General features: G+C 35.5%; 8 non-coding genes across 8 annotated transcripts; all 8 read left to right on the top strand.

The window, feature by feature from the left end:
* The first annotated feature begins 65 nt into the window (after window positions 1-65).
* On the top strand, window positions 66-137 carry TRNAQ-UUG (transfer RNA glutamine (anticodon UUG)). The gene has a single exon. It is a non-coding gene; the product is annotated as a tRNA-Gln (tRNA).
* An 820-nt stretch (window positions 138-957) lies between these two features.
* On the top strand, window positions 958-1,029 carry TRNAQ-UUG (transfer RNA glutamine (anticodon UUG)). Its single transcript has one exon. It is a non-coding gene; the product is annotated as a tRNA-Gln (tRNA).
* A 1,712-nt stretch (window positions 1,030-2,741) lies between these two features.
* Window positions 2,742-2,813, top strand: TRNAQ-UUG (transfer RNA glutamine (anticodon UUG)). Its single transcript has one exon. It is a non-coding gene; the product is annotated as a tRNA-Gln (tRNA).
* An 820-nt stretch (window positions 2,814-3,633) lies between these two features.
* TRNAQ-UUG (transfer RNA glutamine (anticodon UUG)) lies at window positions 3,634-3,705 on the top strand. Its single transcript has one exon. It is a non-coding gene; the product is annotated as a tRNA-Gln (tRNA).
* Window positions 3,706-4,525: 820 nt separating this feature from the next.
* Window positions 4,526-4,597, top strand: TRNAQ-UUG (transfer RNA glutamine (anticodon UUG)). The gene has a single exon. It is a non-coding gene; the product is annotated as a tRNA-Gln (tRNA).
* Window positions 4,598-6,308: 1,711 nt separating this feature from the next.
* TRNAQ-UUG (transfer RNA glutamine (anticodon UUG)) lies at window positions 6,309-6,380 on the top strand. Its single transcript has one exon. It is a non-coding gene; the product is annotated as a tRNA-Gln (tRNA).
* Window positions 6,381-11,658: 5,278 nt separating this feature from the next.
* TRNAQ-UUG (transfer RNA glutamine (anticodon UUG)) lies at window positions 11,659-11,730 on the top strand. The gene has a single exon. It is a non-coding gene; the product is annotated as a tRNA-Gln (tRNA).
* An 820-nt stretch (window positions 11,731-12,550) lies between these two features.
* On the top strand, window positions 12,551-12,622 carry TRNAQ-UUG (transfer RNA glutamine (anticodon UUG)). Its single transcript has one exon. It is a non-coding gene; the product is annotated as a tRNA-Gln (tRNA).
* Window positions 12,623-15,292: the final 2,670 nt, after the last annotated feature.

Raw genomic sequence — 15,292 nt, 5'->3', positions numbered from 1 at the left:
AACAGGAGAACATTCAGTATTTCAAAGATCAGCTATATTGAGTAGAGGAAGATTCTATAATAAAGGGTTCTATGGTTTAATGGTGAGCACTCTGGACTTTGAATCCAGTGATCCGAGTTCAAATCTCGGTGGGACCTAACTTTGCTCATTTTCCTTAAAGTTTAATTTTCAAAGTTTTATGATAGCTTATCTATATTGAAACTTTCTATAAATCCCATCAACTTCAGTGGTTTCTTTACTCCAATCTAATTTTGAAACTGTTTCAAATCAGTTTTCAACTGGAGAGATGTTTGTCAAACATTTGGAAATAATAAAATTTGCAAAAAGAATGCAGTAATCCATCACTTGTGCTATGGTTTTTAGATATTCTGGTTTTTAGAAGTTACTTCTTCAGTGTGCACTAATTAGAGTAAAGGTCTGGTCTTCTTCTCTTCTTAAAACCTAGTCCCCAGTAGATTCAATCACCAAAAAAAGTCCTGATTGATTAAGTTGCCTTTGCATTTCTTAGATTTGCCATATTGCAATATTTGAGAAAAAGTTTTCTCTGTATGCCATATAGAGAAATGCTGCATCAGCCAAAGGATGACATTTTTGTTTATTCCTAACATGGATTTAAAAATTCTCTGTTTTGTATGTGTCTATGATGTTCTCTAGCAAGTTTCAATGGCTGCTAACTCTAGCCAATGCCATGTGTTGATCCCACTCTTCATGCACTTTGTTGCTGGATAAAATCCTTTCTTGGCATTTCTTGTAGGATAACAAGAAAAAGCACATGGCTTATATGGGGATCAAATCCGTGACCTTGGCATTATTAGCTCCACGCTCTAACCAACTGAGTGAACCAGCCATACATAAAAGCATCAGCAAACACAAAAATGCCAAATGTACCTAAAACAGGAGAACATTCAGTATTTCAAAGATCAGCTATATTGAGTAGAGGATGATTCTATAATAAAGGGTTCGATGGTGTAATGGTGAGCACTCTGGACTTTGAATCCAGTGATCCGAGTTCAAATCTCGGTGGGACCTAACTTTGTTCATTTTCCTTAAAGTTTAATTTTCAAAGTTTTAGGATAGCTTATCTATATTGAAACTTTCTATAAATCCCATCAACTTCAGTGGTTTCTTTACTCCAAACTAATTTTGAAACTGTTTCAAATCAGTTTTCAACTGGAGAGATGTTTGTCAAACATTTGGAAATAAGAAAAGTTGCAATAAGAATGCAGTAATCCATCACTTGTGCTATGGTTTTTAGATATTCTGGTTTTTAGAAGTTACTTCTTCAGTGTGCACTAATTAGAGTAAAGGTCTGGTCTTCTTCTTTTCTTAAAACCTAGTCCCCAGTAGATTCAATCACCAAAAAAAGTCCTGATTGATTAAGTAGCCTTTGCATTTCGTAGATTTGCAATATTGCTATATTTGAGAAAAAATTTTCTCTGTATGCCATATAGAGAAATGCTGCATCAGCCAAAGGATGACATTTTTGTTTATTCCTAACATGGATTTAAAAATTCTCTGTTTTGTATGTGTCTATGATGTTCTCTAGCAAGTTTCAAGGGCTGCTAACTCTAGCCAATGCCATGTGTTGATCCCAGTCTTCATGCACTTTGTTGCTGGATAAAATCCTTTCTTGGCATTTCTTGTAGGACAACAAGTAAAAGCACATGGCCTATATGTGGATCAAACCCGTGACCTTGGCATTATTATCTCCGCGCGCTAACCAACTGAGTGAACCAGCCATACATAAAAGCATCAGCAAACACAAAAATGCCAAATGTACCTAAAACAGGAGAACATTCAGTATTTCAAAGATCAGCTATATTGAGTAGAGGAAGATTCTATAATAAAGTGTTCTATGGTGTAATGGTGAGCACTCTGGACTTTGAATCCAGTGATCCAAGTTCAAATCTCGGTGGGACCTAACTTTGCTCATTTTCCTTAAAGTTTAATTTTCAAAGTTTTATGATAGCTTATCTATATTGAAACTTTCTATAAATCCCATCAACTTCAGTGGTTTCTTTACTCCAATCTAATTTTGAAACTGTTTCAAATCAGTTTTCAACTGGAGAGATGTTTGTCAAACATTTGGAAATAATAAAATTTGCAAAAAGAATGCAGTAATCCATCACTTGTGCTATGGTTTTTAGATATTCTGGTTTTTAGAAGTTACTTCTTCAGTGTGCACTAATTAGAGTAAAGGTCTGGTCTTCTTCTCTTCTTAAAACCTAGTCCCCAGTAGATTCAATCACCAAAAAAAGTCCTGATTGATTAAGTTGCCTTTGCATTTCTTAGATTTGCCATATTGCAATATTTGAGAAAAAGTTTTCTCTGTATGCCATATAGAGAAATGCTGCATCAGCCAAAGGATGACATTTTTGTTTATTCCTAACATGGATTTAAAAATTCTCTGTTTTGTATGTGTCTATGATGTTCTCTAGCAAGTTTCAATGGCTGCTAACTCTAGCCAATGCCATGTGTTGATCCCACTCTTCATGCACTTTGTTGCTGGATAAAATCCTTTCTTGGCATTTCTTGTAGGATAACAAGAAAAAGCACATGGCTTATATGGGGATCAAACCCGTGACCTTGGCATTATTAGCTCCACGCTCTAACCAACTGAGTGAACCAGCCATACATAAAAGCATCAGCAAACACAAAAATGCCAAATGTACCTAAAACAGGAGAACATTCAGTATTTCAAAGATCAGCTATATTGAGTAGAGGATGATTCTATAATAAAGGGTTCGATGGTGTAATGGTGAGCACTCTGGACTTTGAATCCAGTGATCCGAGTTCAAATCTCAGTGGGACCTAACTTTGTTCATTTTCCTTAAAGTTTAATTTTCAAAGTTTTAGGATAGCTTATCTATATTGAAACTTTCTATAAATCCCATCAACTTCAGTGGTTTCTTTACTCCAAACTAATTTTGAAACTGTTTCAAATCAGTTTTCAACTGGAGAGATGTTTGTCAAACATTTGGAAATAAGAAAAGTTGCAATAAGAATGCAGTAATCCATAACTTGTGCTATGGTTTTTAGATATTCTGGTTTTTAGAAGTTACTTCTTCAGTGTGCACTAATTAGAGTAAAGGTCTGGTCTTCTTCTTTTCTTAAAACCTAGTCCCCAGTAGATTCAATCACCAAAAAAAGTCCTGATTGATTAAGTAGCCTTTGCATTTCGTAGATTTGCAATATTGCTATATTTGAGAAAAAATTTTCTCTGTATGCCATATAGAGAAATGCTGCATCAGCCAAAGGATGACATTTTTGTTTATTCCTAACATGGATTTAAAAATTCTCTGTTTTGTATGTGTCTATGATGTTCCCTAGCAAGTTTCAAGGGCTGCTAACTCTAGCCAATGCCATGTGTTGATCCCAGTCTTCATGCACTTTGTTGCTGGATAAAATCGTTTCTTGGCATTTCTTGTAGGACAACAAGTAAAAGCACATGGCCTATATGTGGATCAAACCCGTGACCTTGGCATTATTATCTCCGCGCGCTAACCAACTGAGTGAACCAGCCATACATAAAAGCATCAGCAAACACAAAAATGCCAAATGTACCTAAAACAGGAGAACATTCAGTATTTCAAAGATCAGCTATATTGAGTAGAGGAAGATTCTATAATAAAGGGTTCTATGGTGTAATGGTGAGCACTCTGGACTTTGAATCCAGTGATCCGAGTTCAAATCTCGGTGGGACCTAACTTTGCTCATTTTCCTTAAAGTTTAATTTTCAAAGTTTTATGATAGCTTATCTATATTGAAACTTTCTATAAATCCCATCAACTTCAGTGGTTTCTTTACTCCAATCTAATTTTGAAACTGTTTCAAATCAGTTTTCAACTGGAGAGATGTTTGTCAAACATTTGGAAATAATAAAATTTGCAAAAAGAATGCAGTAATCCATCACTTGTGCTATGGTTTTTAGATATTCTGGTTTTTAGAAGTTACTTCTTCAGTGTGCACTAATTAGAGTAAAGGTCTGGTCTTCTTCTCTTCTTAAAACCTAGTCCCCAGTAGATTCAATCACCAAAAAAAGTCCTGATTGATTAAGTTGCCTTTGCATTTCTTAGATTTGCCATATTGCAATATTTGAGAAAAAGTTTTCTCTGTATGCCATATAGAGAAATGCTGCATCAGCCAAAGGATGACATTTTTGTTTATTCCTAACATGGATTTAAAAATTCTCTGTTTTGTATGTGTCTATGATGTTCTCTAGCAAGTTTCAAGGGCTGCTAACTCTAGCCAATGCCATGTGTTGATCCCACTCTTCATGCACTTTGTTGCTGGATAAAATCCTTTCTTGGCATTTCTTGTAGGATAACAAGAAAAAGCACATGGCTTATATGGGGATCAAACCCGTGACCTTGGCATTATTAGCTCCACGCTCTAACCAACTGAGTGAACCAGCCATACATAAAAGCATCAGCAAACACAAAAATGCCAAATGTACCTAAAACAGGAGAACATTCAGTATTTCAAAGATCAGCTATATTGAGTAGAGGATGATTCTATAATAAAGGGTTCGATGGTGTAATGGTGAGCACTCTGGACTTTGAATCCAGTGATCCGAGTTCAAATCTCGGTGGGACCTAACTTTGTTCATTTCCTTAAAGTTTAATTTTCAAAGTTTTAGGATAGCTTATCTATATTGAAACTTTCTATAAATCCCATCAACTTCAGTGGTTTCTTTACTCCAAACTAATTTTGAAACTGTTTCAAATCAGTTTTCAACTGGAGAGATGTTTGTCAAACATTTGGAAATAAGAAAAGTTGCAATAAGAATGCAGTAATCCATCACTTGTGCTATGGTTTTTAGATATTCTGGTTTTTAGAAGTTACTTCTTCAGTGTGCACTAATTAGAGTAAAGGTCTGGTCTTCTTCTTTTCTTAAAACCTAGTCCCCAGTAGATTCAATCACCAAAAAAAGTCCTGATTGATTAAGTAGCCTTTGCATTTCGTAGATTTGCAATATTGCTATATTTGAGAAAAAATTTTCTCTGTATGCCATATAGAGAAATGCTGCATCAGCCAAAGGATGACATTTTTGTTTATTCCTAACATGGATTTAAAAATTCTCTGTTTTGTATGTGTCTATGATGTTCTCTAGCAAGTTTCAAGGGCTGCTAACTCTAGCCAATGCCATGTGTTGATCCCAGTCTTCATGCACTTTGTTGCTGGATAAAATCCTTTCTTGGCATTTCTTGTAGGACAACAAGTAAAAGCACATGGCCTATATGTGGATCAAACCCGTGACCTTGGCATTATTATCTCCGCGCGCTAACCAACTGAGTGAACCAGCCATACATAAAAGCATCAGCAAACACAAAAATGCCAAATGTACCTAAAACAGGAGAACATTCAGTATTTCAAAGATCAGCTATATTGAGTAGAGGAAGATTCTATAATAAAGGGTTCTATGGTGTAATGGTGAGCACTCTGGACTTTGAATCCAGTGATCCAAGTTCAAATCTCAGTGGGACCTAACTTTGCTCATTTTCCTTATAGTTTAATTTTCAAAGTTTTATGATAGCTTCTCTATATTGAAACTTTCTATAAATCCCATCAACTTCAGTGGTTTCTTTACTCCAATCTAATTTTGAAACTGTTTCAAATCAGTTTTCAACTGGAGAGATGTTTGTCAAACATTTGGAAATAATAAAATTTGCAAAAAGAATGCAGTAATCCATCACTTGTGCTATGGTTTTTAGATATTCTGGTTTTTAGAAGTTACTTCTTCAGTGTGCACTAATTAGAGTAAAGGTCTGGTCTTCTTCTCTTCTTAAAACCTAGTCCCCAGTAGATTCAATCACCAAAAAAAGTCCTGATTGATTAAGTTGCCTTTGCATTTCTTAGATTTGCCATATTGCAATATTTGAGAAAAAGTTTTCTCTGTATGCCATATAGAGAAATGCTGCATCAGCCAAAGGATGACATTTTTGTTTATTCCTAACATGGATTTAAAAATTCTCTGTTTTGTATGTGTCTATGATGTTCTCTAGCAAGTTTCAAGGGCTGCTAACTCTAGCCAATGCCATGTGTTGATCCCACTCTTCATGCACTTTGTTGCTGGATAAAATCCTTTCTTGGCATTTCTTGTAGGATAACAAGAAAAAGCACATGGCTTATATGGGGATCAAACCCGTGACCTTGGCATTATTAGCTCCACGCTCTAACCAACTGAGTGAACCAGCCATACATAAAAGCATCAGCAAACACAAAAATGCCAAATGTACCTAAAACAGGAGAACATTCAGTATTTCAAAGATCAGCTATATTGAGTAGAGGATGATTCTATAATAAAGGGTTCGATGGTGTAATGGTGAGCACTCTGGACTTTGAATCCAGTGATCCGAGTTCAAATCTCGGTGGGACCTAACTTTGTTCATTTTCCTTAAAGTTTAATTTTCAAAGTTTTAGGATAGCTTATCTATATTGAAACTTTCTATAAATCCCATCAACTTCAGTGGTTTCTTTACTCCAAACTAATTTTGAAACTGTTTCAAATCAGTTTTCAACTGGAGAGATGTTTGTCAAATATTTGGAAATAAGAAAAGTTGCAATAAGAATGCAGTAATCCATCACTTGTGCTATGGTTTTTAGATATTCTGGTTTTTAGAAGTTACTTCTTCAGTGTGCACTAATTAGAGTAAAGGTCTGGTCTTCTTCTCTTCTTAAAACCTAGTCCCCAGTAGATTCAATCACCAAAAAAAGTCCTGATTGATTAAGTTGCCTTTGCATTTCTTAGATTTGCCATATTGCTATATTTGAGAAAAAGTTTTCTCTGTATGCCATATAGAGAAATGCTGCATCAGCCAAAGGATGACATTTTTGTTTATTCCTAACATGGATTTAAAAATTCTCTGTTTTGTATGTGTCTATGATGTTCTCTAGCAAGTTTCAAGGGCTGCTAACTCTAGCCAATGCCATGTGTTGATCCCAGTCTTCATGCACTTTGTTGCTGGATAAAATCCTTTCTTGGCATTTCTTGTAGGACAACAAGTAAAAGCACATGGCCTATATGTGGATCAAACCCGTGACCTTGGCATTATTATCTCCACGCTCTAACCAACTGAGTGAACCAGCCATACATAAAAGCAGCAGCAAACACAAAAATGCCAAATGTACCTAAAACAGGAGAACATTCAGTATTTCAAAGATCAGCTATATTGAGTAGAGGAAGATTCTATAATAAAGGGTTCTATGGTGTAACGGTGAGCACTCTGGACTTTGAATCAAGTGATCCGAGTTCAAATCTTGGTGGGACATAACTTTGTTAATTTTCCTTAAAGTTTAATTTTCAAAGTTTTATGATAGCTTATCTATATTGAAACTTTCTATAATCCCATCAACTTCAGTGGTTTCTTTACTCCAAACTAATTTTGAAACTGTTTCAAATCAGTTTTCAACTGGAGAGATGTTTGTCAAACATTTGGAAATAATAAAATTTGCAAAAAGAATGCAGTAATCCATCACTTGTGCTATGGTTTTTAGATATTCTGGTTTTTAGAAGTTACTTCTTCAGTGTGCACTAATTAGAGTAAAGGTCTGGTCTTCTTCTCTTCTTAAAACCTAGTCCCCAGTAGATTCAATCACCAAAAAAAGTCCTGATTGATTAAGTTGCCTTTGCATTTCTTAGATTTGCCATATTGCAATATTTGAGAAAAAGTTTTCTCTGTATGCCATATAGAGAAATGCTGCATCAGCCAAAGGATGACATTTTTGTTTATTCCTAACATGGATTTAAAAATTCTCTGTTTTGTGTGTGTCTATGATGTTCTCTAGCAAGTTTCAAGGGCTGCTAACTTTAGCCAATGCCTTGTATTGATCCCAGTCTTCATGCACTTTGTCGCTGGATAAAATCCCTTCTTGGCTTTTCTTGTAGGACAACAAGAAAAAGCAAATGGCCTATATGTGGATCGAACCCGTGACCTTGGCGTTATTAGCTCCACGCTCTAACCAACTGAGCAAACCGGCCATACATAAAAGCATCAGCAAACACAAAAATGCCAAATGTACCTAAAACAGGAGAACATTCAGTATTTCAAAGATCAGCTATATTGAGTAGAGGAAGATTCTATAATAAAGTGTTCTATGGTGTAACGGTGAGCACTCTGGACTTTGAATCCAGTGATCCGAGTTCAAATCTTGGTGGGACCTAACTTTGTTCAATTTCCTTAAAGTTTAATTTTCAAAGTTTTAGGATAGCTTATCTATATTGAAACTTTCTATAAATCCCATCAACTTCAGTGGTTTCTTTACTCCAAACTAATTTTGAAACTGTTTCAAATCAGTTTTCAACTGGAGAGATGTTTGTCAAACATTTGGAAATAAGAAAAGTTGCAATAAGAATGCAGTAATCCATCACTTGTGCTATGGTTTTTAGATATTCTGGTTTTTAGAATTTACTTCTTCAGTGTGCACTAATTAGAGTAAAGGTCTGGTCTTCTTCTCATCTTAAAACTTAGTCCCCAGTAGATTCAATCACCAAAAAAATGTCCTGATTGATTAAGTTGCCTTTGCATTTCTTAGATTTGCCATATTGCTATATTTGAGAAAAAGTTTTCTCTGTATGCCATATAGAGAAATGCTGCATCAGCCAAAGGATGACATTTTTGTTTATTCCTAACATGGATTTAAAAATTCTCTGTTTTGTATGTGTCTATGATGTTCTCTAGCAAGTTTCAAGGGCTGCTAACTCTAGCCAATGCCATGTGTTGATCCCAGTCTTCATGCACTTTGTCGCTGGATAAAATCCCTTCTTGGCATTTCTTGTAGGACAACAAGAAAAAGCACATGGCCTATATGGGGATCGAACCCGTGACCTTGGCATTATTATCTCCACGCTCTAACCAACTGAGTGAACCAGCCATACATAAAAGCATCAGCAAACACAAAAATGCCAAATGTACCTAAAACAGGAGAACATTCAGTATTTCAAAGATCAGCTATATTGAGTAGAGGAAGACTCTATAATAAAGGGTTCTATGGTGTAATGGTGAGCACTCTGGACTTTGAATCTAGTGATCCGAGTTCAAAGCTTGGTGGGACCTAACTTTGTTCATTTTCCTTAAAGTTTATTTTTCAAAGTTTTATGATAGCTTATCTATATTGAAACTTTCTATAAATCCCATCAACTTCAGTGGTTTCTTTACTCCAAACTAATTTTGAAACTGTTTCAAATCAGTTTTCAACTGGAGAAATGATGGTCAAACATTTGGAAATAAGAAAATTTGCAATAAGAGTGCAGTAATCCATCACTTGTGCTATGGTTTTTAGATATTCTGGTTTTTAGAAGTTACTTCTTCAGTGTGCACTAATTAGAGTAAAGGTCTGGTATTCTTCTCTTCTTAAAACCTAGTCCCCAGTAGATTCAATCACCAAAAAAAGTCCTGATTGATTAAGTTGCCTTTGCATTTCGTAGATTTGCCATATTGCTATATTTGAGAAAAAGTTTTCTCTGTATGCCATATAGAGAAATGCTGCATCAGCCAAAGGATGACATTTTTGTTTATTCCTAACATGGATTTAAAAATTCTCTGTTTTGTATGTGTCTATGATGTTCTCTAGCAAGTTTCAAGGGCTGCTAACTCTAGCCATTGCCATGTGTTGATCCCAGTCTTCATGCACTTTGTTGCTGGATAAAATCCTTTCTTGGCATTTCTTGTAGGACAACAAGTAAAAGCACATGGCCTATATGTGGATCAAACCCGTGACCTTGGCATTATTATCTCCACGCTCTAACCAACTGAGTGAACCAGCCATACATAAAAGCATCAGCAAACACAAAAATGCCAAATGTACCTAAAACAGGAGAACATTCAGTATTTCAAAGATCAGCTATATTGAGTAGAGGAAGATTCTATAATAAAGTGTTCAATGGTGTAACGGTGAGCACTCTGGACTTTGAATCAAGTGATCTGAGTTCAAATCTCGGTGGGACCTAACTTTGTTCATTTTCCTTAAAGTTTAATTTTCAAAGTTTTATGATAGCTTATCTATATTGAAACTTTCTATAATCCCATCAACTTCAGTGGTTTCTTTACTCCAAACTAATTTTGAAACTGTTTCAAATCAGTTTTCAACTGGAGAGATGTTTGTCAAACATTTGGAAATAATAAAATTTGCAAAAAGAATCCAGAAATCCATCACTTGTGCTATGGTTTTTAGATATTCTGGTTTTTAGAAGTTACTTCTTCAGTGTGCACTAATTAGAGTAAAGGTCTGGTCTTCTTCTCTTCTTAAAACCTAGTCCCCAGTAGATTCAATCACCAAAAAAAGTCCTGATTGATTAAGTTGCCTTTGCATTTCTTAGATTTGCCATATTGCAATATTTGAGAAAAAGTTTTCTCTGTATGCCATATAGAGAAATGCTGCATCAGCCAAAGGATGACATTTTTGTTTATTCCTAACATGGATTTAAAAATTCTCTGTTTTGTGTGTGTCTATGATGTTCTCTAGCAAGTTTCAAGGGCTGCTAACTCTAGCCATTGCCATGTGTTGATCCCAGTCTTCATGCACTTTGTTGCTGGATAAAATCCTTTCTTGGCATTTCTTGTAGGACAACAAGTAAAAGCACATGGCCTATATGTGGATCAAACCCGTGACCTTGGCATTATTATCTCCACGCTCTAACCAACTGAGTGAACCAGCCATACATAAAAGCATCAGCAAACACAAAAATGCCAAATGTACCTAAAACACGAGAACATTCAGTATTTCAAAGATCAGCTATATTGAGTAGAGGAAGAGTCTATAATAAAGGGTTCTATGGTGTAACAGTGAGCACTCTGGACTTTGAATCAAGTGATCCGAGTTCAAATCTCGGTGGGACCTAACTTTGTTCATTTTCCTTAAAGTTTAATTTTCAAAATTTTATGATAGCTTATCTATATTGAAACTTTCTATAATCCCATCAACTTCAGTGGTTTCTTTACTCCAAACTAATTTTGAAACTGTTTCAAATCAGTTTTCAACTGGAGAGATGTTTGTCAAACATTTGGAAATAATAAAATTTGCAAAAAGAATGCAGTAATCCATCACTTGTGCTATGGTTTTTAGATATTCTGGTTTTTAGAAGTTACTTCTTCAGTGTGCACTAATTAGAGTAAAGGTCTGGTCTTCTTCTCTTCATAAAACCTAGTCCCCAGTAGATTCAATCACCAAATAAAGTCCTGATTGATTAAGTTGCCTTTGCATTTCTTAGATTTGCCATATTGCAATATTTGAGAAAAAGTTTTCTCTGTATGCCATATAGAGAAATGCTGCATCAGCCAAAGGATGACATTTTTGTTTATTCCTAACATGGATTTAAAAATTCTCTGTTTTGTGTGTGTCTATGATGTTCTCTAGCAAGTTTCAAGGGCTGCTAACTAGCCAATGCCATGTGTTGATCCCACTCTTCATGCACTTTGTTGCTGGATAAAATCCTTTCTTGGCATTTCTTGTAGGATAACAAGAAAAAGCACATGGCTTATATGGGGATCAAACCCGTGACCATGGCATTTTAATAGCTCCACGCTCTAACCAACTGAGTGAACCAGCCATACATAAAAGCATCAGCAAACACAAAAATGCCAAATGTACCTAAAACAGGAGAACATTCAGTATTTCAAAGATCAGCTATATTGAGTAGAGGATGATTCTATGATAAAGGGTTCTATGGTGTAATGGTGAGCACTCTGGACTTTGAATCCAATGATCCGAGTTCAAATCTCGGTGGGACCTAACTTTGTTCATTTTCCTTAAAGTTTAATTTTCAAAGTTTTAGGATAGCTTATCTATATTGAAACTTTCTATAAATCCCATCAACTTCAGTGGTTTCTTTCCTCCAAACTAATTTTGAAACTGTTTCAAATCAGTTTTCAACTGGAGAGATGTTTGTCAAACATTTGGAAATAAGAAAAGTTGCAATGAGAATGCAGTAATCCATCACTTGTGCTATGGTTTTTAGATATTCTGGTTTTTAGAAGTTACTTCTTCAGTGTGCACTAATTAGAGTAAAGGTCTGGTCTTCTTCTCTTCTTAAAACCTAATCCCCAGTAGATTCAATCACCAAAAAAAGTCCTGATTGATTAAGTTGTCTTTGCATTTCTTAGATTTGCCATATTGCAATATTTGAGAAAAAGTTTTCTCTGTATGCCATAGAGAGAAATGCTGCATCAGCCAAAGGATGACATTTTTGTTTATTCCTAACATGGATTTAAAAATTCTCTGTTTTGTATGTGTCTATGATGTTCTCTAACAAGTTTCAAGGGCTGCTAACTCTAGCCAATGCCATGTGTTGATCCCACTCTTCATGCACTTTGTTGCTGGATAAAATCCTTTCTTGGCATTTCTTGTAGGATAACAAGAAAAAGCACATGGCTTATATGGGGATCAAACCCGTGACCTTGGCATTATTAGCTCCACGCTCTAACCAACTGAGTGAACCAGCCATACATAAAAGCATCAGCAAACACAAAAATGCCAAATGTACCTAAAACAGGAGAACATTCAGTATTTCAAAGATCAGCTATATTGAGTAGAGGAAGATTCTATAATAAAGGGTTCTATGGTGTAATGGTGAGCACTCTGGACTTTGAATCCAGTGATCCGAGTTCAAATCTCGGTGGGACCTAACTTTGTTCATTTTCCTTAAAGTTTATTTTTCAAAGTTTTATGATAGCTTATCTATATTGAAACTTTCTATAAATCCCATCAACTTCAGTGGTTTCTTTACTCCAAACTAATTTTGAAACTGTTTCAAATCAGTTTTCAACTGGAGAAATGATTGTCAAACATTTGGAAATAAGAAAATTTGCAATAAGAGTGCAGTAATCCATCACTTGTGCTATGGTTTTTAGATATTCTGGTTTTTAGAAGTTACTTCTTCAGTGTGCACTAATTAGAGTAAAGGTCTGGTATTCTTCTCTTCTTAAAACCTAGTCCCCAGTAGATTCAATCACCAAAAAAAGTCCTGATTGATTAAGTTGCCTTTGCATTTCGTAGATTTGCCATATTGCTATATTTGAGAAAAAGTTTTCTCTGTATGCCATATAGAGAAATGCTGCATCAGCCAAAGGATGACATTTTTGTTTATTCCTAACATGGATTTAAAAATTCTCTGTTTTGTATGTGTCTATGATGTTCTCTAGCAAGTTTCAAGGGCTGCTAACTCTAGCCATTGCCATGTGTTGATCCCAGTCTTCATGCACTTTGTTGCTGGATAAAATCCTTTCTTGGCATTTCTTGTAGGACAACAAGTAAAAGCACATGGCCTATATGTGGATCAAACCCGTGACCTTGGCATTATTATCTCCACGCTCTAACCAACTGAGTGAACCAGCCATACATAAAAGCATCAGCAAACACAAAAATGCCAAATGTACCTAAAACAGGAGAACATTCAGTATTTCAAAGATCAGCTATATTGAGTAGAGGAAGATTCTATAATAAAGTGTTCAATGGTGTAACGGTGAGCACTCTGGACTTTGAATCAAGTGATCTGAGTTCAAATCTCGGTGGGACCTAACTTTGTTCATTTTCCTTAAAGTTTAATTTTCAAAGTTTTATGATAGCTTATCTATATTGAAACTTTCTATAATCCCATCAACTTCAGTGGTTTCTTTACTCCAAACTAATTTTGAAACTGTTTCAAATCAGTTTTCAACTGGAGAGATGTTTGTCAAACATTTGGAAATAATAAAATTTGCAAAAAGAATCCAGAAATCCATCACTTGTGCTATGGTTTTTAGATATTCTGGTTTTTAGAAGTTACTTCTTCAGTGTGCACTAATTAGAGTAAAGGTCTGGTCTTCTTCTCTTCTTAAAACCTAGTCCCCAGTAGATTCAATCACCAAAAAAAGTCCTGATTGATTAAGTTGCCTTTGCATTTCTTAGATTTGCCATATTGCAATATTTGAGAAAAAGTTTTCTCTGTATGCCATATAGAGAAATGCTGCATCAGCCAAAGGATGACATTTTTGTTTATTCCTAACATGGATTTAAAAATTCTCTGTTTTGTGTGTGTCTATGATGTTCTCTAGCAAGTTTCAAGGGCTGCTAACTCTAGCCATTGCCATGTGTTGATCCCAGTCTTCATGCACTTTGTTGCTGGATAAAATCCTTTCTTGGCATTTCTTGTAGGACAACAAGTAAAAGCACATGGCCTATATGTGGATCAAACCCGTGACCTTGGCATTATTATCTCCACGCTCTAACCAACTGAGTGAACCAGCCATACATAAAAGCATCAGCAAACACAAAAATGCCAAATGTACCTAAAACACGAGAACATTCAGTATTTCAAAGATCAGCTATATTGAGTAGAGGAAGAGTCTATAATAAAGGGTTCTATGGTGTAACAGTGAGCACTCTGGACTTTGAATCAAGTGATCCGAGTTCAAATCTCGGTGGGACCTAACTTTGTTCATTTTCCTTAAAGTTTAATTTTCAAAGTTTTATGATAGCTTATCTATATTGAAACTTTCTATAAATCCCATCAACTTCAGTGGTTTCTTTACTCCAAACTAATTTTGAAACTGTTTCAAATCAGTTTTCAACTGGAGAGATGTTTGTCAAATATTTGGAAATAAGAAAAGTTGCAATAAGAATGCAGTAATCCATCACTTGTGCTATGGTTTTTAGATATTCTGGTTTTTAGAAGTTACTTCTTCAGTGTGCACTAATTAGAGTAAAGGTCTGGTCTTCTTCTCTTCTTAAAACCTAGTCCCCAGTAGATTCAATCACCAAAAAAAGTCCTGATTGATTAAGTTGCCTTTGCATTTCTTAGATTTGCCATATTGCTATATTTGAGAAAAAGTTTTCTCTGTATGCCATATAGAGAAATGCTGCATCAGCCAAAGGATGACATTTTTGTTTATTCCTAACATGGATTTAAAAATTCTCTGTTTTGTATGTGTCTATGATGTTCTCTAGCAAGTTTCAAGGGCTGCTAACTCTAGCCAATGCCATGTGTTGATCCCAGTCTTCATGCACTTTGTTGCTGGATAAAATCCTTTCTTGGCATTTCTTGTAGGACAACAAGTAAAAGCACATGGCCTATATGTGGATCAAACCCGTGACCTTGGCATTATTATCTCCACGCTCTAACCAACTGAGTGAACCAGCCATACATAAAAGCAGCAGCAAACACAAAAATGCCAAATGTACCTAAAACAGGAGAACATTCAGTATTTCAAAGATCAGCTATATTGAGTAGAGGAAGATTCTATAATAAAGGGTTCTATGGTGTAACGGTGAGCACTCTGGACTTTGAATCAAGTGATCCGAGTTCAAATCTCGGTGG

The sequence above is a fragment of the Taudactylus pleione genome, unplaced genomic scaffold (genome assembly GCF_031769625.1).
Source record: "Taudactylus pleione unplaced genomic scaffold, aTauple2 ptg000085l, whole genome shotgun sequence".
Lineage (NCBI taxonomy): Eukaryota > Metazoa > Chordata > Amphibia > Anura > Myobatrachidae > Taudactylus > Taudactylus pleione.
The sequence above is the reverse complement of the archived record's forward strand: the minus strand, read 5'-3'. Positions and strand labels throughout refer to the sequence as shown.